A 27,068-nucleotide genomic window follows, 5' to 3' on the forward strand; every position below is an offset into this window, starting at 1 on the left:
CCATACTAAGCACTGTTTAAGCGCAGAGTTGACAGCAGCCACAAAGGGACACAACGGGAGAAGCGCTACGCAATTGTAACCCACGAACGCTTTTATTAGTATCTAGTAATGTGCAGCTTTTTATGAAGTTACACTACGGATTTGGCTCCTTTTCAATAAACGAGAGTGTCTGGTAGCGTCTGTTGAAATTAGTCGTTTAAGTGTAAATAGCCAAGGAGCGGGAGGCGCCCCGATGGTGGTCCACCAAATGTGGGCCTACCAAATCAAACGGCGCTTCTATGGCTCCATAGCTTCGCCCACTTCAGATGTTGATGCCATAAAATCGCCTATGGATGATTTTTCCGTTTATCACTGGGCTTATTGGGATCGCCTTCGCCTCACCGCAGCAACGATGATGCCACCCTCCTTTTAACAAGAAAGGAGCACCTCCGGCGCCGCACACGTGCTCTCATACCTCCGTGTGCGGTAAACCTCCCCCGCGGTCTTACCCGTGCAGAGGAGGTTGCGCTTCGGAGGATCCGGGTCGGGGTTTCCCTCACTCCTGCCGTGACTAGGAAGTGGCCGCCCTTTCGCCCGTTATATCCTCGTCCTGAGTGTCCACTCTGCAAGTCGCGAAATGCTGAAGCCGACATCCACCACCTGCTGCGGGTTTGCCCTGCACTGAAACCGACGAGGCTCCGGCACCTCGCAGCAGCGGGACTCTCGCCGCATAATCCAAGCGATTACGCTCCTTGGACGCAGGGACCGCATTATCGATACCTCTTGGACTTCATTATGTCAGCAAATTTTTTTTCATTCATTTAATCATCCTTATTCACCCCCATCCCATACCCCTGTATGCCCTGAGGCATTTACCCTCGCATAAAAAAAAAGAAAATGAAGTGACCGCGCATATTCTTATCAGAACGGCGTTGGTACGTTCAACCTCAGGCCTTCTCTCCAGCCCACACATCGGCTGAATTTTCAGTGTCACTGCGGATGCCCTCACAATCAAACGAGGTAAGATTATGGAAGAAAATTGTGAAAATCCCTTGTTCGTGAATATGAGCAAGGTGTGGAGAGCTGCTGAGGACGCATTGAAAGAGCCAGGCCAGATAATATTATTTACTCCAACTGCGCACTATTAATAAAAGTAGGGAGTAAAGTACCGTTAAAACAACCGATTACATTTATTAATTGCTCAACTACTTTTGGAACAGTAATTAGTAACAGTAATTAATTACATTCTTCAAGAAGTACGTGTAATTGTAATGGGTACCTTTATTTTCTGTAAAGTATACAAGTCTTGCTTGCACAAAGATGGTGCTGGAACTGCTGACTGTTCAGCGAAAGTTGCGGCGAAAAAAATGTTGCCTTGAGTAGAAAAGTACTGATGACCGCGATGACTTCTTGGATATTTTCGTCAGAGATGAATTTACTAATACGACATACAGCGGAAGTTGCAAAGCGAGGAGCCCAAAAATAATGATGCTCCAAGATCAAAAACAGCTCAGAGGGAAAAAAATCAACGTTCATTGCATTTTCTGCCTGCCATGGAATTGTCAGACATCAACCTGTACCTGAAGTTGAAACTGTCATTGCAGCTTTTTATGAAGAGGTGCTGAAACATATGAGATATGGTGTGCGCCTCGTGGGACAGAACTTGTCGAAATAGAGGCGCTGGATTCATGACGACGACCATGCCACTGCACACTGTGCGTTGATATTGCGTAAGTTTTTGACACGTCATCTCATTAAGGTACTGGAGCAGATTACGTATTTGCCGGATTTAGCCCCTGCGACTTTTTCGTTCACTAAGTGCACACTGGTAATTGGGGTATATGACGATAATTCAAGAGAAAAAATGTGCCGCTCATGATGTGCTTAACAGAAGAAGACATACTAGACTACTTCGAGCAATGGAAGAAGTGGTGCAAACAGTGGATTTTGTCTAATAGTGAATATCTTGAAAGTGACCCATTGTTGTTTCTGAAAATTAGTGGAATTAATTGTTGAAATGTTCTGAACGAGTATTTGCAGCACACCTCGTAGAATACTAATTTGTGAGCAGAACTCACGCAACTTGCTATACTCCTGCAAAAAGCTAACAACTCCAGTCAACTTGCAAAGCATTTCATGATATTTCTTCGCTTCAGAAATCCTGAAATTACCACATAAAGGGTTGCGTTATTAATTATTCATGCCTAGTTAAGAAGGTTTAAACTAGCTATGTTTGACTGCTATGACAATAACCATTTTAGACAGTTTGTATAAAAATGATGATACGCCAGAAGCTCAATTCTACTTGATACTTTCTGCGGCATAAAGCCTTATTATTAAGTGTAACAACCATTATTAGCATTGCCTAGGCCGTTATAAAATGAGAGCAATATGCAATTGTGCATGTATATGAACCGGGAAAATCACAGTTATCTCTGATCAAAAGATTTCCCTAAAACGTGCGTAAGTCTTTTTTTTTTACACACGCGCACACGAACGGCTGCTAACGACGCTTCACAGAAAACGCGCATAAAACATTCGATGTGGTCTCGTGGTAACCTCGTCGAAGCGAATCAGTAAATGGACACATTATTCGCTACACAATCAACTTATTGAAGGCGAAAGTAAAGCAAACGCTTTCACGTGTTAACCGCGTAGCGACCACATACGCACAATTGCTTGAAAAATCGACACTGTCAATGCGTCCGACATACCAACGATACTTCCGCGTTCAATGACAGCCTGCAGGAAAATGGCGCTATATTGATTAAAGCCATTCATAAAAAATCAAACTGTCCCGAGATGCGTGGGAGCAGTACTCCATTCTCCATCAATGCGTGAGCGAAATCGCTGGGCGTAGTGAGGCTTTAAAGCAGCCTACGCTACGCTGGAAAAGAAAACGCACAACCCACGCGCGAGCCAGCGCGGTGAATGACCTCGCGGGGTTCTCATACGTAGCGTGAATGGAAACTGGTGGTTTCCCTCTATCATTTGATTATTTGTTATGTTTATTTGGCGTTTCCACTTAAAGCAGGCCGCGAAGCTTCAGATAGTGCAACGCCGAGCTGCAATAGCATTGGCTCTTTCACTCAAGAGAGTTTTCCGAATTTGACGTTTATGAGAATACATTTCCACGGACTGACTGTGCAGGAAAACTCGATCCGCGAGATATATATTAAGACATTCCCGTGATTTCGACTAAACTTATGGATCGCTGTGCCTCTTTTCGTATCACGTAACAAAATAAAGATTCATCGAATCTTAGGGTGCAGACAGCCGCGATTATCGTACACAAAACGCGCCTATTGGGTGCGATGTTCACGCCTTCTCATGTTAATGATGTCATTGCAGAGGAAAGGACTCAAGTGCGGAAACGCAAACGATCGGTTAGCGGAAAGAGGAACAAACACACATCCGCTGTTTTAAACGCACGCTTGTCTTTCCGTACTTCCATGATTCGCGCTCCAACCAGCTCATCCTAATCGCCATTCTAATTCGTATGTTAAGAAAAAGAGAGCCATACTACAACGTCTAAGGGTTCGACTGTATGTGCATGACTGTATGGTGTGATCATATAACTGTCAGAAGAGGCTCGCGAGCGCTATAGATAACTTGCGCGGCTCGCGAAGAGGCTCGCGAGCGCTACAGATAATTTAAACGCTGAAATCCGACGAAAAAATGGATAACGGCATCCATTGTAGAACTCTTCTACCAAAAAGATAGATTATGGAGGCTTTGTAAAAGTTACCCGACAAATCTAGATCTGCAAAAAGGATATCGAACCGCAAGTAACAAGCTTACTGCCCAGTTACGAATAAGTAAACGGGAATACTACGCTGAAAAATTCTCATAGTGTCGCAGCAACGTAAGCAAGACATATGGCTTGCTGCATGACTTGGCGGGAAAACCTGAACGTAAAAGTCTAGATAATGGCTTGCTGAAAACATTTTCGCCGGCACAGTCATTGGACATTGCGAACTCTTTTAAAGATGCCTTTGAAATATCATTAACAAAACTAAAACAGCAGTCTTCTAGAACTCTGAGTCTAAATTACCTAGGTCAGATGATTCCAAACTCTGCTATTCTACCATCCATTAATGCAAGTGACCTGTGGAACTTGATTAACGCAATTCCACTAAACAAATCGGCAGGTTATGACCGAATAAGAGTGCGAGATATAAAGTGTAATTTCAATCATCTGCAAAACGTACTCTTGTTTAACTTAAACGGATGTTTCGAAACAGGTATAATCCCGCAGGGTTTAAAGACCTCAGTAATTAGACCAAATTATAAGACAGGTAGTAAATCAAATATAAATAACTATAGACCCATTGCAGTAATGAACGTGTTAGCGCACGTAATGGAGAAATTTATTTACACTTGCATGGTATCCTCTTGTGATAAATTTGATATTATCAGTCCCTCCCAATACGGTTTTAGACGTAGGTTAAGTACAGTCGATCTGCTTGAAGAATGTAACGATTATTTATGTAAAATTATCTATGAAAATAATGTTGTGCTTGGCCTTTTCTGAGATCTGACAAGAGGTTTTGAAACCATAGAACAGAATATCATGATATACCAACTAGAAAGTATTGCTTTCCTAGGCCCTTATTCAAAATTCTTTTCCAATTATTTTTCAAACCGTTTGCATGTAGTTTCTATAAAAAATACATATAGTGATTGTACATCAGTTAGATATGGTGTACCTCAAGGATCGATCCTGGGACCTCTTTTATTTAACATTTACGTAAATGACATTGCCAACATACAACTGAATGCTGCAATATTTCAACACGCTGATGACACTGCACAACTTATATCACACGAATCGTATTCTGAAGCCGTAAAACTACTTCAAGAAGACGCAATACGTGTAATTGATTAGTTAAATGCTAATCAAATATATTTAAGCAATGACAAAACCACCATGATATGTTTCAGAAATCCTCATAAGACTGTAAGCCTAGACCTGTCCATTCAATTTCATGGTTCTCAGTGTTTAAAATGCTCTTGCCTGTTTCTACTGCTATCCTCTTCTGTTAAGTACCTTGGTCTTCATTTGGACGACCGTATGTTATGGGATGTCCACATTTACTACATAATGAAACATTTACGAACGGTACCAGCTCAGTTATACACGCTTAAATTTAACACGCCTGTTAAGTTGCGAAGGTTAGTTTTTAAGGCTCTAGGCCAGTCTGTGCTCAGATATGGTATTTCAGTTTTTGGTTCCTGCTCACAAACGAAAGTAGATCGAGTGGATAAGCTATTGCATAGGATAGCTGCGAGCATACTGTATGGTACCGCTTATGAATGTTCAGACAATGACGTAAGAAGTAATGTTGCAGGTGTTGAGTCCTTTTCGGATCTGTTTGTACAAGTGATACTTCTTCGTAATATTTTCTCGAATCGCCAAAAAATATTACAGAGTAAACCTAAAACCCTAAAAAAAACACACCTTTATCAGTTACCGCCTATATATACGAACTATGGTAAAAAGTGTCGAGAATATTACGTTCCTTTTTGCTTTAACCAGTTGCGAAAGAAATAATTCAACAGCATTCCCAAAAAGAAGCCAAACAACAAATTAAAGCATCGTTACTTCATCCTCAAAATACTTGACAGGTATTCTGTGCTTATGTTTTTTTAAACAGTTCCTATCATTATTTGCACTATTGTTTTGTAAACAAAAAGATTGTGATCTTTCTTATACATGTATTTCTTTACCTCTTCCCAAAGAAAGAGCGGGAAATGTTATTTTTTCCAATTAGTTCTTTTTTTCACGCTATTCCTGTTCAGTGTTCTCTTCAAGCTGTTGCGATATGTAGCATATACGTCGCACTTTTTTTGCTAGCAGCGAGCTAGCACCTCATGTCTGCCGTGACCCGCCCACAAGCGACTTGCGCTTATGCGGGCACGATATGTGTAATAAGTTGTGAGCTGCTGAAATAAAGGTGTATGTATGTATGTATGTATGTATGTATGTATAAAAATTAAATTATAGGGTTTTACGTGCCAAAACCACTTTCTGATTATGAGGCACGCCGTAGTGGGGGACTCTGGAAATTTCGACCACCTGGGGTTCTTTAACGTGCACCTAAATCTAAGTACACGGGTGTTTTCGCAGTTCGCCCCTATCGAAATGCGGCCGCCGTGGCCGGGATTCGATCCCGCGACCTCGTGCTCAGCAGCCTAACACCATAGCCACTCAGCAACCACGGCGGGTGTATGTATGTATGTATGCATGTATGTATGTATGTATGTATGTATGTATGTATGTGTGTGTGTATGTATATGTGTGTGTGTATGTATGTATGTATGTATGTATGTATGTATGTATGTATGTATGTATGTATGTATGTATGTATGTATGTATGTATGTATGTATGTATTTCTTGCACTTGAACCTTCGTGCGACCTCGTAGAATTGATCGCTGAAGTGACGGCATTGTATGAGCATACACACGATATCATAGTAGGAGACAGTTCAATTTCACTAACTTGAGTCCTCTCGGTGGTGTAATCTTCCTTCGTGCAATTGTCGTATACTTGGCTATCACTAATACAGCTTCGCCTTTCCGGCGAAAGTGCAGCCTCTCTCTCTTTCATTTCCTGCGAGTACGAGTACAAGCGCTGCTGCGCATGACTGCTGTTGATTCTAATTTCATGTGAATCCGGCGTGACCTCATCGACTTGGCCTGATTGACTTTCCAGCGGGGGAGCTCAGCCCCCCCCCCCCCCCGGGCCCCCCGAAAACTGCGGAAGGGGCTCGTGCCCCTGAGCTCCCCCCCCCCCCCCCCCCCCCCGTAGTCGGTGCCTATGGCTCAAATGCACTCAAAGAAGCCCCATCTATCATTAGAATTCAGTTTGTCTCAGCAAAACAGAGTCGTCGCTGAACTACGTTTCACCGTTTCGGCGAATAAAGTATGCCTCTAGCCGCTCGCGTGCGACAGCGTTATTACTCTTTCCGAACGTCATAATAGAACGGAAGAATGGTTTGTACGAACACTGCTCGCAATGAGCATGCACGCGAGCAAGCCTGTTATTTCTTGCGGCCTAAATCACGCTCTCCTGCCTTAGCTATAATCAATCTACCTGTCTACCAGGTATACTTCTTGCCACATAATAAAGGAACATAATGTACAATATCCACAGGGCATGGAACAAAATCCCTGGTGTGCTTCGTCCAACAGGTGGTCAACTTTTGCTCCCCAACAATACACGCGCACAGGCGAGAGAATTTGTCGGGCGCCTAAAAAACAATCCGTACGCTACATGGCTGGCCCAAAAATTTCGGATTGTCAATTTGAAGATCAACGGCCAAATCGCTATTTTCAGTCCCGATAGACCGTTATTAGTCTGATGCTTTGCTCTTACGTTGTCGTGGTCATCGCTGAGTTCAATAAATAGCTATATTTTAAAGTAATAAACAGTTTTCCCCTTATCTGGTGATCACACGTCGTTTCACGTACGTGTAAGTTTTTCGCAGTGAAACATTCTGTTGCAGTATGTCAGTTTACGTGCAAGGTATTCAAGTCCACTCTTCGCTAAGGGCTGTAAGTGGCGAGTATCTGCTACAGACATTGTGCGTCATCAGCGGGACCTGCAACACTCCAAGTTTCCATGTTCCATGCTGTCTCACCCCCATGCACTGAACGCGTCCAAGGACGCTCAGCTTCGCTGCTCTAACGAGAAATGTCGTAGTCACAATAACATCCTCAATGGCTCGCCACCAGTACGAGCGCCAGAGTAGAGAGTCCCATAGTTAAAAAAAAATCAATGCATCGCGTAAAGAGGCTCCACGTTGACCGCCTCCGCTCATTTACGATGTCACGCTGGGGGGTGTAACGACAGGCGACCTGATCGAGTCCAGGCCAAGTAAAACATAGGGGCAGGGGAACGTGGACGGTGAGAGGCTGCTGGCACTACAGGGTGCTCTAGGAGAGAATACCCAGTGACGGCAGCTCCTGGGCATCGCAAGACCGCTCTGCCAATATCGATTCGCTTGCGCCATCGTGTATTTGGCCCCGTGTTCGTCGCCTTGGCGCAACCAATTTGCCGACCTGCTGCTTGCGCTGTTCCTGCTACTGCTGGACTGGAGATGCGAGACGGTCTTACCTGTGTGCAATTGGTATTTACGAAGTGTCTGTTTTTCCTTCTTTTTTTGCTTCCCAGACTAAGGCAATTCCTCGGTGTGCTGCTGACGTGTAAGTTGTTGGCAGCAGCATTCTGTGCTTGTGCTCCTCTTTCCAGCATTCTCTGACCTTTTTCCCGGTGCACTTATCCTGCAGAGTCCCTAGCAAAGTGCCATCGTGAGAAGCCGTTCGTTAATCTGTATGTACCGAATGACTACTCACAATGGGCTGAATCGACACCTTGAGATCAAAGACACAGCAGGATGAGGAATGTTCTGGTGATAAATATTTGTAGGTGTGGTGCTAATTCCTTCCTCTTTCTGTCTCGCTCTATTTGTTAGGAGCAAGTGCTTTGAAGATACGTACAAATCACCCAAACTAAGAGTTAGAGCTTTTCTCGGAGCAGAATCGAAAAAGGCATGTGTGCTCTGGGATTTGGTGTAGAAAGGTACATTCGCGTTTCTTAACAAACACTATTCAATGTGGTAAATGCTGCTGTCGTGGTAGATTGCTCGAGTGTGACATTACTCACACTACAAGGGTTACTGTTCAGATAGAAAGGCGACAAATTCTGACAACCTATTGAAGCACTTTGAGGTACATCACACATTTCAAACCGGACCCAAAATAAGTCATGTTCATTCAGCAGGAATTGGGGTACTGATCTACTAGCCCCGGCTTCGGGATATCCGTACTCGCAATTCCTTGCGATATTCATTCTCGTTTCAATTATTAGTATAAAAAAGCACCCACCCCCCTCAACCCCCCCAGCTCTGCGAAAAAGAAACCGTGAAATACAATAAACTGCGCAGCACATATAGTTCACCTATAGCTCAAAAGCGAAGTTAATTTGCCAATTTGGGTTAAATGCGTGTGACTTCATTACAGCCCCGCTTCTAGTTTTTAAGTGCAACGTCTGCCTTCAAGTTCACAGTTGTTACGTAAGTGCAGCCTCGTTATTTAGCTAACTGGATGTTACGATATGTGGTTGTAATGTCCGCCCCTACAACAATTCCACGTGGCTAAGTCTAACAGTCATATCCGTGAAAGCCGATAACAATGTTTTGGAAGCTATTTCTTCCTACGGCTATGTCGTTGTTGTAATAATACGAGTACTTTAATTCCTAACGGGACAAGTTACATTAACGGTATAATTTGTTTAGTCGTCACTGCACAAATACCTTCTTAGGTTTAAGCTTCTTGTGCGGCGTCAATGTGGAATCAATTGCCTAACACTCTTGTTACGGCACTTGAAGTTATTCGGATAGCGTGGCTAGCTTTACTACTCGCATTTATAATATCCCCGCTGCCTATACGTCTATAAAGAGAACCCTTAAACTAGCGTCACTTCCACAATGTGGCCCACTTGATAGGCGCTCTCCATTTAACAAAATTTATTATCGCATTCTCACAGCTCCGCATTTATGTAACTTCCACACCATTTCATAATTATGCTTCAGACGTGCACAGTGATAAGGTCCGTATCCAGACATTGCGCACAAAGGCGTGCCTGCGCCCAGTTATTCAGTTCTAGGGTGTCGAAGGACTGGATTCACGATGCGAAGCGGTGTTCAAATTTACGTTTTACTTGACGCCACTCTTATGAAGGATATTCTTTATACTGTCATTCACGTCTTGTGGCGATATTTGCGGTGTCACTTTCGTCCGGATTGCCTCCATGGCATGAGTATAGTCATGGCCTATTGACACCATAAATTTGACGGGTGCAAGAGTTGATAGAAGGTAAACCGCCGGGAAACCGGTGAATGGCAGCCCGGAGCTAAGAGGCCTTATTCACAGGAGTGTTCTTACCCTTGAATTGCTCGTACAGACAAATTCCAGCTAATCTCAGTGCCAGACATAACTAGCGAAGGCGGCCAGCCAATGGCAAAGAGCACTTACGAACGAAAGGCTTTGAGAACTCGGCCCCTGATTTGCAGCTCGCGATATGTGCAACCAGCACACCACTCAATATTCTGTTTAAACTGATGCACTGTAGGGCTGCTCAGAAATTAAACTTTATCACGAAACACGCGTGGCTTTTCCATAGCAACGCTGTACTTTGAGGAGAACATCGCTCAGTCCACCACGAATCGCACACGGAATCCAAGGTATTCTTATAGAGTCACTGACGGCGTAGCAGTGGTCACAAAATATAAGGATCGTTCTCGTCCGATTGTAGTCATACCACGAGTCCCACCGAGTGACTGACCTCCGTAATGAAAAGTTTATAAATGCAGCCTTGTTTGTGCGACATACTTCAAAATAAACATAGACGTTGACATGTCCATCCTTAGTACGTAGCGCATTCCATTTCATCTGAGGTATTTTTCGCAATATCTCCGCAATGATGGAGAGGTGCCTGTGCGCAAATGCATGACGAAGCCAATTAAGGAAAATTTAAGGTTCATGCCAATATAGGGACTGAATAAGCTTGTCGTATACGAACCTTCCCTCCTGCGGCCATCGGGTATTCGTGCACTCATTACTCCAGTGTGTGCGGCAGAGCAGCTTGACGTATCCAAACAGCGCGCGCAGAACAATCTTGCGTCACTATTTGGCAACAGCACGCACGGAAGGCACCACGGCTGGTTGACTGCGGCGCGGCAGTTTCGGACGAGCGAAGGGTAAGAATGGGGGGAACGATGCCGCGAGCAATTGCACAGCAGAGGTCTGCGTGAGGTCTCGTTGCGCACCGCTTGCGCCACAACGTGAACGACTCACACCTGCATGCGGTCGCCCATCGCTTATCTTATCATCGTCCACTTGGAGTGGGCCGCACGCTGGCCGATACGAAACTTACAGAATCAAGGAGAACGGAGAAAAGCGCCCTGCTTGCATGTCTCTCGAAGGTGGTGTGAAACAGAGTGCGCTGATTTAATGGTGGGCGTGCTTAACAAGCGATTGCACGTTTAATGGCTTATAGCTCCGCATTGTTATCTGTCCCGAGAAGGGAAGAATGTGTGCGGTAGAACGCGTGGCGAAGAACCAATTACACATACCGCTCTACTCACGACCGCGACACTAATGACAGTTCTGTCAAGAAAAGAAAACAAAGAAGTTTGGCGTACACTCAAGCCTGCTTAGCGCATAGGTGTTTATTTATAATCGGCTACTTGAATGACTCTTAGTTCACAGGCTTATTGAGCCTTACGGCGGGTGTCCAGACATTGCTCTGATCCAGAACTTCATTAAGGTCATGCTTAGCATTCATAAGTTTACACAGATATATGCTAAGGATCTGCACACTTTACAGTTTTCGCACTCATACGTGTTGTGTGCTGCAAGCAGTCAGTGTTTTTCTCATAAAACAGGAAAAAAAGAACGATAGAAAACGAGAGCGCACTTCCTAGTATGCGGCTGGGAGTGGAAGTAACGTATCTTTATGCTATCGGGACACTGCATCTTTCGCCATTCTTCCACAGCTGATATTCATCCTTATGTTAATGAAGATTGTACCCATGTTTCTGCCAAATGTTATACACAAATAGGCTGAAATGCCCTGCGCTGTGCGATAGATACATTGCCGCAATGTGGCTATACAAATGAAAATGCCTCTTGTGAAAGAAAGGTAGCAATATTTTTGACATAGATGCCATCCTCATTGCACATTTGCTCGTGGTATCAGCGCTGTAAACGCTGTACTTATCTGTCAGTGTATTCATTACTCGTTCCTTCTGCGCTAGCGTAGTATTTACTCTTCAGTCGCGAACTCACTAAAACTTCTGTCAAGTCTTTCAGAATATATATATATATATATATATATATATATATATATATATATATATATATATATATATATATATATATATATATATATATATATATATACATGCATGTGTGTGTGTGTGCGGCGTGCGTGTGTTACACGTCGTGGTGGCATAGTGGCTCCCGCGGCTGCGTTTCGATGGGGGGGAAATGCAAATTTGCTCGTGCACCGTGCATTGGGAGCGCGTTAAAGAACCCCAGGAGGTTAAAATTAATGCGGAATCTTCTACTACGGCGTACTTAACAATCATATCTTGGTTAAGGCACGTGCCGTCCCAGAATTCGCTTAATGTTTAATTATTTTATATTATTACAGTTGCTTTTCTTTAGAAACAGGATTCACAATTCACAAGCTGTATGCGTTAAAATTCGCATATGCAGGTCGATGAAATGTTCGACGCCTTCTGACATACTGTGACGTAGTAGTGACGGTGAATAATGCAGCGGTAAACCTGCGGATGACGGAACTAACCTTTTGCTAGGCGAACTTGTCCCCAAAAAAAGCAAGTTACACTCAAAGCATGGCAATAGCGGCGAACACGGTCGGCGATCGTCGAAAATGTGATCAGCGGGTCAAACGCATCAGAGTAATCGCTTGTGCCCGCGTGCCTTCCAGAAAGTCCTACACCATTCGCGTCGCGCATACATGCCATCAGATTACACAAGGTTCGGCGACAACAGACAGCGGATAGAAGCATCGATAACATTTCAGAAACTTAAGATACATGCAGGCGCGTCCTGCGCTGAGCGATAACATTTGTTAGACGATGAAACGTGGTCACCCGATAAACAAATACACGTGTCAATACCCCTCCATTAAAAAGCGCCGTCGCGATGCTACAAAGAACGAGAGCGAAAAAAAGTAGACTTATTAAAGAAAAAGTAACGAAGCATCAAAGAAACAAAGCAACGAAGTCCAAGGAAAGTCCAAAGGCGGTGACTGCGTGGCCGCCGAGAAGCACGTCAAGGTCGGTGGTTCTTTATATTGCGTTGCAGTTAGGTCTTGGTGTCGGATCACGGCTGCGTCGTGCTGAACTGTAGCTGGAACGTCGTGTCGTCAGGTCGTCTTTCGTAGGCGTATTCTTGACTTTCAGGATTCGTCGGGATGGTGTGGTCTGGTTAGTATGTCGTCGAAAGAGTCTGTTAGGTGTCTGCGTCGGCGGCGGAGGATCTTTGTCAGTTCGAAGAACACCAACCGCACCTCCATCGGCTGCTGCTTTGAGTTTTCCAGATATGGGCTCGCAGACCGGCCATGGGCTGGGCCAGTGTACGGTCGGCGTTGCGGGACAAGGAAATGACGTTGTTGCGGTGAATGGGACGGTCTTCGAGTGCTCCACTAAGTGGCGGCGAGGTAGTCAGCGATATCACGTGAGCGTTCACTTTGGTGCGGGCGCGATGCGTTGACGGCAAACCCTCGCACTCCCATTTCGCGGTATGGGAACCAGCGGTAGACGTGGCCGGCTTCTCCGTAGTGTTAGCAAAGCGGATGGTGGTCGGGGTCGCGCCAAACGTCGGTCTTCCTTGGAATGCTGCACGGGGCGATGGATTCGCGTGCTGGCGGTGGTGGTCAAGGGCGACGGAACTGCGGCGTTACCGGGCCCTGCCGCGGGCCCAGAGGGGGAATGTGACGGCGGGCTACGGCGGTGTACGTGATCGCTTGCAACTGAGGGACTATACAAGTGAAACGAATGTTGGAGTTCCTCACGTACAACGCTGGCAATCGAAGCCACTTGAGGCTGTGATGAAGGGAACAACTTCTGGAGCTCCTCTCGCTGAACGACTCTGATCGTCTGACGCAGGTGGTCGGTGGCCAGTGATTGAAGCCCAGCGTAGTTTGTTGAGTTCTCGCGGCGGTGGAATTGTCGGTTCTACATTTCCAGTGTTTTCTCGATGTTGGTTGCCTCGCGAAGAAACTCTTCGACGGTCTTCGGTGGGCTTCGTATCATTCTGCCGAAAAGTTCTTCCTTCACACCACGCATGATTAGGCAAACTTTCCTCTCCTTGACATTTCCCAGTCGGCGTGGCGGAATAGACGGCTCATTTCTTCCGTAAAGATGGCAACGTTCTCGTTAGATAGCTGCACTCGGGCTTTCAATAGAACTTTAGCCCTTTTTTTCCGGACGATGCTCGTGAAGTCCTCAGGAAGTTACTGCGGAACAAGTCCCACGTTATAAGGCTGTACTCTCGATTCTCGAACCATGTCCTCGCGGCATCTTCCAAGGAAAAGTACATGTGTACATGTGCTGCAGCTTATCATCAGAGGTCCAGTTATTGACGACCGAGATTCTTTCGAAAGTTTCGAGCCAGGCTTCCGGATTCTCCTACGCAGCTCCACAGAAGGAAGGTGGCTCCTTCGGCTGTTAAAGCATGGTGGGGGACGCTGGCGCTGCCGTTGTGGTCGTTGACTTGGTAACGATCTTCCTGGTCATCTCAGGCCAACGTCGGTGCTCCGAGGGCAGTCCCTGCAGCCTGCGGCTACATCGCTGGTTCTTGGTGACGTCGGTGTTGTCTTCGTGGTTGGGGCTTGTATCACGGCCTTGCGGGGGCGTTCGGCACATGAAAACACTAGCACCTCCACTGGAGGTCACCTAGTAGTGACAGAGAATAATACAGCGCTAAAACTGTGAATGACGGAACTAACTTTTTATTGGGTGAACTTGTGCGCACAAAAGCAAGTTACAATGTGACAATATGAACAAACATTTGTTATGAGCGCGGATACCGAGAAACAAGTCTCATTATTCCTCGAACATGGTAGTCAGGCTCTTGAAGCAAATTTGGCGTTAAACTGTCCAAACCTATGACATATATAACACTCTTTTGCGTTAACGGTGTGTAAGGCACGCAATTTTGTGAATTTTGTCACTGCAATCATGGTGCAAGGAAAAGTAACTTGTTTTGCAATACGTAACATATCAATCAATCAATCAATCAATCAATCAATCAATCAATCATTCAATCAATCAATCCTTTAATTTCAACTGTAAGGAAGAAGAAGTGCGCCGTGCCGAGCTCCGCAGCCGGATCGCCAGCGCTACTGAAGTGGGGCTCGGGCTAGACGCTGTTCCTGGTGTATGACTGGCTAAGCCTACGCTGCTGCGTCTTCTTGTCCGCGTCCTTCGTGTCGTCCACAGCCGTGTCGGACTTCTTTGCCATAATTGGTGGAGGTTTGCTGGGTCTCCTGCAATCCTGGAATTGCGCAGCCGGACTCTCCCTGCCATCATGACCACCGAAAGCGCCACGAGCTTACCACCACCTGCTCCCCAGTCTACCGTATGCCCCGGCACGTTCCGCCAGCGGGACCCTCCTATCTTCAGCGGCACTGACGACCATGACGTTGATGACTGGCTCTCATCATACGAACGCGTCAGTCGGAACAACAAATGGGATGACATTACTAAATTGACCACCGTCCCTTTCTACCTCACCGGAATTGCCCACTTGTGGTTTCGGAACCACGAAAGTGAAGTCCCAAGCTGGACGATGTTCAAGACAAAGTTCAGCGAGGTCTTCGGCCGCCCTGCTGTTCAAAAGCTTCGTGCCGAACAGCGTCTGCAGTCGCGCTCTCAGCAGCCTGGTGAGAACTTTACCAGCTACATCGAAGATGTCATCGATCTCTGTAAACGCGTCGATGCATCCATGACTGAGTGCAATAAAATCAAGCATATTATGAAGGGTATCGACGAGGACGCGTTTCAGATGCTCATCTCAAAGAGCCCCTCTACTGTTGCCCAAGTTATTGAACTGTGCCAAAGCTATGACGAGCTCCGCCGTCAACGCCTCCTCACCCGCCGTCCTGTTCCCCGTCAGGAATCGTTGTCCGGCTTGACCTCTCCTTTTCCAGATGCCACCCTCCTCTCGCAAATCAAGGCTTTCGTCCGGGAAGAAGTTGCTCGCCAGCTCTCCCTCATCTCCAATCCACCGGAGTCAAGTTCGTCCCTTAGTCCGACCCTACGACACGTTATAGAAGAACAAGTGTCCGAGGCCCTTCCTCTGGAACGGGCGCCTCAACTCACCGCCCCATTGACTTACGCCGACGCCGTCGCACGACCACGACCACCGACCTTCCGGGCTCCGCCTCCAATGCCTAGCCCTGTTTTTACCCCCACGCCGCCACGACCTCCAGTCCATCGAGTAATGAATCCCTGGCGTACAGCGGACAATCGGCCCATCTGCTATTCGTGCGGTATTCCCGGTCACGTTGCACGCCTGTGCCGCCGCCGTCCACTTCATCCACGTGACGACCCACGCACAGCCGCGTACGACCATCCGTTGCCTTACGCTCCTGACCGCGATTTACCCCTTCCCCGCCAAAGCCTTCGTCAAGTTTCTGACCGCCGTTCTCCTTCTCCTCGTCGTCGCTCGCCCTCCCCGATGCGTCGACGTCCCTCTCCTGCTGACACGGAAAACTAAGTGGCGCAGTTCCTGAGGCAAGAACTGCGTCATCGCCGCAACGCTTAAGCCCTCTTCTTTCGCCGCCTAACGTTATTGATGTCGCTGTTGAAGGTGTCTCTGTGCTTGCCCTCATTGACACAGGTGCCGCCATATCTGTAATTGCCGAAAAACTTTGCCGCTCAATACGAAAAGTCACGACGCCTTTCTTCGGTCCTTTACTCCGCACGGCCACAGCACAGCACGTCCAGCCGGTGGCTGCGTGTACCGCCAGACTTGAAATTCAAGGTGTGCTCTACACAGTCGAGTTCGTCGTTCTTCCCCACTGTTCCCACGATATTATTTTAGGTTGGGACTTTCTCTCCCGTCACCAAGCTGTTATTGATTGCTCCCGTGCAGAAGTCGCCTTCTCTTCGCTTGGCAATGCCATATTTGATGACGTTTCGCTTTCCTGCACCAAGTTGTCCCTCACTGACGACATCCTAATACCTCCACACGCATCCGTTCTGGCATCTGTATCCTGTTCCGTTGCCTCCGACGCCACCGTACTCTTTATACCTTCAACTGCTTTCGTTCATCGCCACCTCTCACCACTCCCAACTGCGCTGCTTGGCCTTCAAGCTGGCGCGACTCACCTTCCTGTATACAATTACTTCCCGTTCCCGATTACGTTGCTTCGCGGTGAATCTCTCGGCACTGTGGAGCCTTACGACACGATTACCACGTTGCAACTTCCTATTGGATCGTCAGAAGTCAGCACCCTCTACTGTAGTCCCGTGACTGCCACATCGCCTGAGGACGTTTTCAACCATGTCATCGACAATGCCTTAAACCCCAAGCAACGCCATGACCTTCTTCGTCTCCTCGAGAAATTTCGTCCTGCTTTTGACAGCCATACCACTTCTCTGGGCCGAACGACGACTGTATGTCACCGGATTGACACCGGTTCTCACTCACCGCTACGGCAGCGACCATACCGCGTATCGTCGACCGAACGGCGCGTCATTGACGAGCAAGTAGGTGACATGCTAAAGCGTGGCGTCATTGAACCATCCGACAGCCCATGGGCATCGCCAGTAGTTTTAGTTAAAAAGAAAGATGGCTCGATCCGCTTTTGTGTAGATTACCGTCGCCTAAACAAAATAACCCGAAAGGATGTTTATCCATTGCCGCGGATCGACGACGCCCTAGACTGCTTACAAGGCGCAGAGTTCTTTTCCTCCCTCGATCTGCGCTCTGGTTATTGGCAGGTGCCTATGGCTGCAGACGATAAGCCTAAAACTGCTTTCAGCACACCAGATGGCCTATACGAATTTCGTGTGATGCCATTCGGACTTTGCAACGCGCCCGCGACTTTTGAGCGGATGATGGACACTATTCTCCGAGGCCTCAAATGGAACACGTGCCTGTGTTATTTGGATGATGTAGTAGTGTTTGCACCCGATTTTCCTACTCACCTTCATCGCTTGGAGCAGGTTTTACGCTGTCTCAGTGACGCTGGCCTCCAACTAAACCTGAAGAAATGCCACTTTGGCGCACGCAAGCTGACAATTCTCGGACATGTCGTGTCGAAGGACGGCGTTCTCCCTGATGCCGCTAAGCTCCGTGCTGTTACAGAATTCCCGAGGCCAACGTCACTAAAAGACTTGCGCAGTTTCATTGGCCTCTGCTCGTATTTCCGCCGCTTTATTCGAAATTTCGCTTCGATTATGGCACCACTGACAGAGCTTCTTCGAGGAGACCCCAATCTTTCCTCATGGTCCCCGGCTTGCGATCATGCCTTTGCGACGCTACGTCGCCTCCTCACAACACCACCGATACTACGCCATTTCGACCCAACTGCTCCCACAGAACTCCATACGGATGCTAGCGGTGTTGGTCTTGGCGCTGTGCTCGCCCAGCGAAAGCCCGGCTGCCAAGAATATGTTGTTGCTTACGCGAGCCGCACTCTGACGAAAGCTGAAGCCAACTATTCCGTCACGGAAAAAGAATGTCTCGCGATCATCTGGGCCATCACAAAATTTCGCCCATACCTGTACGGCCGGCCCTTCGATGTCGTTACCGATCACCACGCACTTTGCTGGTTGTCGTCTCTCAAGGATCCCTGCGGCCGCCTAGCCCGGTGGGCACTGAGGCTCCAAGAGTACGATATCCGGGTTGTCTACCGCTCAGGCAAGAAGCACGCCGATGCCGATGCTCTTTCGCGCTCGCCTGTCCACGCCGACATTGTCAGTGTGTCCGTCCTAGACGACCCACTTCTCCCATTCGCTTCTGTCGACATGGCTTTGGAGCAGCGCAAGGACTCCTGGATTTCATCTTTGATTGATTACATCTCTAATTCACCTACACGCCCACCATCCCGAGCGTTACGCCGACAAGCTTCGCACTTCGCCATCCGCGACGGAATTGTCTATCGCCGTAACTACAGTTCCGACGGCCGCAAATGGCTGCTTGTAATACCTCGGCAGCTCCGCACTGATGTATGCGCCGCTTTCCACGCCGACCCTCAGTGCGCACACGCTGGTCTCTTCAAGACCTACACCAGACTACGTCATAGGTTTTATTGGCGTGGTATGTACACATTTGTGCAAAAGTACATTCGCTCTTGCACAGAATGTCAACGCCGGAAGCCTGATCCTTGTCGCCCTTCTGGACCAATGCAACCTTTGCCGTGCCCTTCGCGACCCTTTGACCGGGTTGGGATAGACCTCTACGGCCCTCTGCCATACACAGCTGCTGGCAATCGCTGGGTCATTGTAGCTGTAGACCATCTCACGAGGTATGCAGAAACGGCCGCTCTGCCAGCCGCGACGGCTCGTGACGTTGCCTCCTTTCTCCTTCAACGCTTCGTTCTACGCCACGGCGCTCCCCGCGAACTCCTGAGCGACCGTGGCCGCGTCTTTCTCGCCGATGTCATTCAAGAACTTCTCGCTGAATGCCGCATTATTCATCGCTGTACCACCGCATATCACCCGCAAACAAACGGATTGACAGAGCGCTTTAACCGAACTCTTGGCGACATGCTTTCGATGTATGTCGCCTCCAACCACACCAACTGGGACCTCATCCTTCCCTATGTCACGTACGCCTACAACACGGCACCCCAGTCAACGACGGGCTTTTCTCCCTTCTTTCTTCTATATGGCCGCGAACCATCATTTCCCATTGACACTATTCTCCCTTACCGTCCCGACTTATCAGAAGGTACACCGGTTTCCGAAGCCGCCCGGTATGCAGAAGAATGTCGGCAACTAGCTCGCTCCCTTACAACACAAGAACAAGCGCTAAAGAAATTTCGTCATGACCACGGGCGCCCCCACCACCAGTTTTCGCCTGACGCTCTTGTTTGGTTGTGGGTGCCTCCTACTTCGACACAAGGTGTCTCTTCCAAGTTTGTATCCCGATACCATGGACCTTACCGGGTTCTACGCCAAACTTCTCCGGTGAACTACGTTATCGAACCTCTGACGCCCCCTACGGACCTGCGTCGCCGAGGCCGTGAAATTGTGCACGCAGATCGGCTCAAGCCGTATCACGAGCCCTTCGTCCTCACGACGCCTTAGGCCTCCTGTGCAGCTCCGTCTTCAGCGAGGGGGGAAGTTGTAAGGAAGAAGAAGTGCGCCGTGCCGAGCTCCGCAGCCGGATCGCCAGCGCTACTGAAGTGGGGCTCGGGCTAGACGCTGTTCCTGGTGTATGACTGGCTAAGCCTACGCTGCTGCGTCTTCTTGTCCGCGTCCTTCGTGTCGTCCACAGCCGTGTCGGACTTCTTTGCCATACAACATATTGTTACGCGGAAGCACAGCAGGAAAACTATATTCAGTGTGTATGTACAAGGGGTAGCAAGCACCGAGCAACATGGAAGCCTGCCAACATCAATCAAGACACGTCGTCGTCCTCAGATTAGTCAGAGGCCGCTTATGGGTACATTCCATTAAATCCTAGTCCCCATATCATGCTCTTGGGACAGCCCACAGCATAACCCCCGGCAGCAGAAGCGCCGGCCCGGCGCCAGTAAAGACGAACCGCAGAGGACGGGTGGTAACGCTTGAGTTTCGAAACGTGGGCGACGTGTCTGGACATAGGAGCTAGATCTAGTGGGACTGTCGGACATAATACCGTACGTGACGCCAGTCACTTGTCGAAATACGCTGTATGGACCCGTGTAGCGAGGAAGGAGCTTTCAGCAAGGCCCAGACGTCTCGAGGGAGGCCATAGTAGCACGCGGGCACCTGGAGGAAAACGTTCGTCGCTGGTCGTAATGGCGCTTGTGATTGTCTGGGAAGCAGTAAGTCTACTGCGGGTTATATTCCACACGTAATCAGCCCATGTAATGGCGGCGCGTGCATATTCACTAGCCGAAGTTGCAGGGGAAGCAAGTAATGTGTGCAACGGTAAAGTTTGTTTTTGTCCGAACAAAACCTAAAGAGGCACAGTATCCAGCAGTGTGGTCGCAGGAGGAATTATATGTGAACGTCACGTATGTCAGTGGAAGGTCCCAATCACGGTGGTCAGCTGACACGTACTTTGAAAGCAGGTCTGCTAAAGTCTGATTCAAGCGCTCGGTGAGCCTATTAGTCAGGGGATGGTATGACGTGATGATCATGAGCTGCGTGGAGCAGCAGACCCGGATATCGTCGATTGATTTAGACATGAAGGTGTGAGCATCGGTCAGTCAACAATTGACGTGAGGTACCGTGTACTAAAATTACGTCACGGAAGAAAAAGTTCGCCATGCCTGTAGCACAGCTGGTCACCAGCGCTCATGTCATTGCATAGCAAGCCACGTAATCATTATCGACGACAACCCATCTCTTTCCTGAATCAGATGTACGAAAGTGTGCGAGAAACCCCAAACCGGCACGTAAGAACGACTCAGGTAAACGTCGATGGGCTCAAGATACCCAGCAGGATGCGTAGACGGTTTCTTTCGCCGTTGGCAGAGCTCGCAGGCGCTGACATAACGCCGCACTGAGCGGGCTAGGCAAGGCAAATACGAGTGACGGCGCAAGCGGTCACGTGTGCGAGTGACACCAAGGTGATCAGCGGTCAGGGCATCGTGAAGCTCCCGAAGAACTGCGGTACGCAGGTGTGATCGTATAACTAGGACAAGATCAGAACCGTCAGGGCACTAATTACGCCGATATAAGGTACCATCCTTCCAGGTGGACATGCAAACAGAGACGACGCTGTGAGAAGATTCCAGGGGCTCCATTATTTCTCTTAAGTAGGCATCCCGACGCTGTTCGTCAGTGATGTTAAGCAACTGACTCACGGAAAAGAGGCAGCCTAGGAATTCAGTGCGCGAAGAGTCACAGTGGGCGACAGTGTACCGGATCAAACAATCCGCATCTTCGTGTCTTCTATACGACCGTGTAGGTGTACTTTTGCAGGCTCGCGGTTTCGCAGATATCGAGATAGTTGAGCGATATCGCAGATATCGCTCAATGTCAATCGTGCGAATCTGCCTGTAGGATCTCTCAAAGAGGCGATCCAACAGAAGGCATGGTGATCGGGCGCTACTCTAAACGGTCGGCCAAATAGATAAGAGTGAAATTCAGCACTCATGTTCTGTAATTGAGTAATTTCGTGCCGATGTGGACACCACTGGCATAAGTGATGACGCGGTTGGCTCCACGATGTCGTTGGGCCCAAGACAGCGCCTATTCCGTAACCACTCGCGCCAGTGCAAACTTAGGTTTTGGCTGATGGGTCGAAGCGGACCAAAATGGGAGGCGTTGTGAAAAGTGCGGTTAGCACGGAGGAAGCCGCGGCTAGTTCAGAACTCCAGGTAAGAGAGTCATATCGTTTAAGAAAATCTGCGAGCGGTTTCGCAATCACTGCAAATTTTTCACAAACCGACGAAAGTAAGAACAAGGCCCACAAAGCTGCGAATATCTTTGGCAGACTTGGGCACAGGCAAGCTTCTCACGCTCAAATTTTCTCCCGGTCAGGTTGTGCCCCGGGAAGGTCAGGCGCGTTGGCTTTTATACCTGACTCTTCGAAGGTTCCAGTGTAATCGCTGGTGCCGCGTGGCTTCCAAAAAGTATTGCACAGTTCGCATCGCGGATACAATCAGATTACAGAACAATCGCAAACCAAGGTAACGGAAACAAGCGCGAACGAGACCAAACCACGCAAACGAAACAAGCGCGAGCGAGAGCTGACGTGAGCGGAAGTTAGTACGAAACGAGCAGTACGGCTGAGACCAGTAACAAGTACGCATCGAGCGGTTGGGCGGGTCCACATGACACCAGTTTCCCGCGCGCAGGTGACTGTAGGGGCCCCCTCTCATTTGTCTCCGCGTTCACTGTTTCATCTCTCGCCGTGCTCGTCCACTAGGCTACGCCGCCGACGCCTCCGACGCCCATGCTGACGCTCGCGGTAGGAAGGGGCACCCAAGAGCTGCGGTCTAAAAATTACTGGGCATGCAGATTTTTGTGGCTGATAGCCCAGTGGGAAAAACAATTTCAAGACTATCGAAACTGTGTTGCTATAGTGGTCATAAGCCAAAACAGCGCACGCTTCTAATAGAGAACGGCGTCCTTCACACGGAGGGCAAGATATATAAATTGTTCCTGGAAATCAATTTTACACGTCAACCAGAGCTCGTCCAGTCTACATGTCCCTTTCATTATGAATGTTTATCATGTCCTTGATGTAAGCAAGAGTGCCAAACCCTGCATGCCAGTTTTTTGCAGGCAAGATTTATTTAGACACGGAACGCAAAATATAAGAGGGGACGTTTAGATGTAGTGCTCAGCGCTCACGTTTACTCTTCCACTCTGTGCTTCAGTCTAGTCACTGAAGTTCAATGGAACCATGACACCTAGCGCACCGCTGAAGATATTGCTTGTTGTCCGACAAACTTCAGACTGTGCAGAAGAGAACAGTTGCCGAAGATATCCAAATAACCTGGGCCTAAATGCACAAATGTTTTCGTTCGTAAGTGCTGTTTTTTATTGGTTGATCACCTTCGTTAATAATATGTCCTGCTTTGCTATTGGCTGGCACGAATCCTTTTAGCGTAAGAGCTCTTTGTGAATATGGGCCTTGATGTTTTATAAAGCATGGAAAGTTCAAACTATATCATGAAAAGCAATAACACGTCTATGCAGTGGTGCGGCAGCAAAGTTAACAGAACATCAGAACAAGGCGTCTCATCCTCGCTGTTGGATGTTTAGTTTTACACTGATAAATGTAAGGCCCTGCCCAAGGAGATTTCTTCCACAATTATAAACATAAATAAACAAACAACAACAAAATAAATCGCACAAAAACGCCACAAATAGATCAATAATATTTAATACAAGAAAATTAAAATGTTGCAGAGATACTTTGTAGGAGTGAAAGGATAATTTAGAACGAGAATTCCCTCGTATGCCTCAGCCTGCGCCGTCAAGCTACATCCGCACTTTCCTTCAGTGAAAACTCATCCGCAAAACAATGTGGGGCCGGTCTTCATGGAAGAAGAATTCCAACGCCTTACACGCGATCTCGTTAGAGTTTCGGTAAGATGAGATTAAAACGCGTGTCACAGTTTTTTCCAAACACGCAGCTGAGCTTGATTAAGGGAGGAGACGTCCACTTCCATGGCGCTAGGTGTGTATGAGGCACCCAACTGTTTGCTTCTATTCCTTACAGAAATATTAAAGAGAAACACTGAATCACTTATGACAGAGTATTGTTTAGAGGCTGTTTTCCTTAGCTTCGTGGTACTGCTAGAAGATAATACGGATGCAAAAGTTCTTGGTTTTCTCGCCAGAGCCTCAGCACCACCACGTCAGGGTTACGTCACAAATCCTCCTAATTGGCCCGTTGTGGCAAAGTATAGAAATATCTGAAGCTTGCCCCGTTCACTCTTTGAGTCTTTTAGGACACGACGTTGTCAGTAATTAACGAGGCTCGTACAGACGATCGTAAAAACTATGACGTCATGGGAAGCCGGTGCGCGAACATCAGCCAGCGTCGTCACATTTTTTTTTCTTACTGCGCCTCCTGTTATGGTAAGAGTTGATGTTTCGATATAGCAGAAGGATGAATAAGTAATTTAACACAATTTATTTTTTTCTTAGGTGTATTTTTAGCTCCCACGCTCAAGAAACAATGTTTTCTTGTGCACGGATCCATAGTTGAGATTCAGCACCACTGACAAATGAAAAAAAAAAAGAGAGGGAGTGTGTGGGTTTCATTTTTTTCAGTTACGTAAAAAGCATAACAACTCGACGTAATTTTTTCTAAAGGAAAGGCGGGGAGGAGCTTTGCACCACCCCGAAGAGGCCCGCGGAGCCATGCGCTGGCGATTATGGCACTGCTTTCACGACGCTAATTAGTTGAATGTGTTTTACCGAGACTACGGTTATGCCGTGTCATATATTCCAGTCGAGCATCGTGGTTTGCGCAGTTTAGTCGTACTGATGTATTGCATATGACGATGTGAAATGGCCTTCCAACATCTGAGGAGTCTCAGAAGAGTAACGGGTCGGCCTACATAAACGCGGCAGGAAAGGAATACATTATAAAAAAAAGCTAAAAATTAATAAATAATCAAACTAAGTGCCCTCACCAAGAAGCACACTTTAGCGTCGTCGTCGCAGAAAATAACTGGCACATAGCATATTTTTCTAGTGCCAATATGCGTCCATATAAGTGCTAAGCAAAGTAGGCGTCTCTGCGCGCCAGCTACATCGCGATTAAATATCAATAATTTCGGCCCTTATACGGGGCCCTCTTCCTTCTAGATTACCGATGGCAAGTGCCGAAGGACCAGCAAGTGAAGATTATTTCTTCACGGACTGGTTTAACGCAACTCGCGTATATTACGTGGACGCATAGAGTCTCTCACTATAACACCTAGAGGGTAATCTGGCGCCACCTTCTATGGGAGTTAAGGGGGCACCGTGCCGTCATGGGAATGACGGTATATGTGTCTGCGAGGCTCGTGTTGGCCGGTGTTGTAAGAGGCTTCGTCTAAAACGTGGATATGGCTACGCAAATAACGCGTTCTCAAAGTAAAATCTTCATAAAATGTTTCCATTCAGGCATATTACATCTTTACTCACCCACGATGCATGACCAAGCGAAGAAAAGCAAGAACAGACGACCAACTGATTCAAAGCGAGCGCGAACCTTGTCGTCTGTCCTCCAACTTTAGCGGCCCGCTGATACTCTTTACGTAACATGTAGTCGTACACACAATAACAAGTTCTCATAGTTAAACAAAACATGTTTTCGCGTAATAATACACCTAAAACAGCTTTTCACGTGCTGTTCTAGTAGAAAATGAATCATTGTGACAGACGGAACGGTACTTGCCAAGCATAGAGTTTCTCACGTTATAGTGAGAAACTCTATGTTGCCAAGCGCGTCTTCAAGGTGTCCTGTCTCTACGAGAACGATGCCAATCCGAATCCACAATATACCGGCATTCCCATGCATACCACAGCGCAGCAGCGCCAGATTTCCCTCTAGGTAATGTAGTAAGAAACTCTATGCGTGGACGCACATATGCCTTCATAGATAGGCTACTTATGTTTGACTTCAGGAGGATGGCCTACCTCAGGAGTGCTATATGAATATTTGAGAACGTAGAAATCCCCGTGATAGCTTTCAAGATGCTTTACATTTGTCGAATACTGTTTATAGAGGGTCTAAAAGGAAAACGTCCCGTTTAGTATAGTACGCATTAATATAGATCGAACGAAATAAACTGGTTACCGAAGTGCTATTTTTACCCTGTACGTGTATATATGGTTAGAAGGCCATCTCGGAGAATGCAAAGTGTAATTTAAGTCCACACACAGCTACTGAATTAACAAATTTGTTTTTGCCAGGCCAGCAGCCAGAGGCCCTGTATTTTATAATCTATTCGCTACCATGGAAAACTGACTGTAAGAACAATACTTTAATAAGGCAATCACATTATATTAGAAAAAAGATATCAAGATGCGTCAGAAAACTCAAGCTTAACTTCATAACTTTGCAATTCAGGATGAAAAGTGCCATCATAATCGTGTAGGCGGCAGCAATTGCAACATATCAGCTATACAATATTTATGTATTAAACGTCGTTCTGCAATTCACCACTAATTAGTGAGCAGAACGTACGTAAAAAAAAACATGGTAATATTTCAAACATTTCACGCATGCCGTAAACGCACTTGCGATATTTTTTTTCCTTTGTGAAGTTGCGGATTTACAACATTCTTATTAGGTTTTTTTTTGCGCTTACTGTCTTTTGGCGATCTTTCGTCAGAACTATGAGGCCTTAACTATAATTTTGTATGCTAGAGTAGGTGGAATCCAGTTTTCTTCCTACGCGTCACACATTTAATTCAAATTGGTAAACTAGTTCTCTAATAGTAAAATTTATGCGTTTTAGATGTATTTGGAGAGCAATATCGGAATTGACAATGAGATACAGCTTCCGCTCAAAACTTAAGTGACACCCAATCCCTTATTTCTAATAGATCCTTCCACGAATGCACCTAAAATTTTCGTGTTTCTTACTGGCACCTCAAGTTTACCCAGGTGCCTAAATACGACGTGAAGTTTTTAAGATGATGCTTTGAACGAGTGCTTATATCTGACTGCACTGGAACGAAGGAGTCAATTTTCTTGGCAACCGCTGCACTAGATTTGATAAAGGTATGCTGCATTTAACATAAAGAGTTAGAATCTAATTAATGCATTGTGCGCATTTTTGATTTGGACCGTTAATGTTTTAATAAAAATTCTTTATTGCACAATAAAAAAAACGAAACTATCAAGTTTACAACTCCGTAACTCAGCGAT

The 27,068-nt window shown here is 47.0% G+C and overlaps 1 protein-coding gene across 2 annotated transcripts in view; it reads right to left on the reverse strand.

The window, feature by feature from the left end:
- Positions 1 to 27,068, reverse strand: part of LOC126529608 (putative protein kinase C delta type homolog) — a 647,502-nt gene that overhangs the window by 465,261 nt on the left and 155,173 nt on the right. The window lies entirely within an intron of this gene.

This window comes from Dermacentor andersoni, chromosome 9 (assembly GCF_023375885.2).
Source record: "Dermacentor andersoni chromosome 9, qqDerAnde1_hic_scaffold, whole genome shotgun sequence".
Lineage (NCBI taxonomy): Eukaryota > Metazoa > Arthropoda > Arachnida > Ixodida > Ixodidae > Dermacentor > Dermacentor andersoni.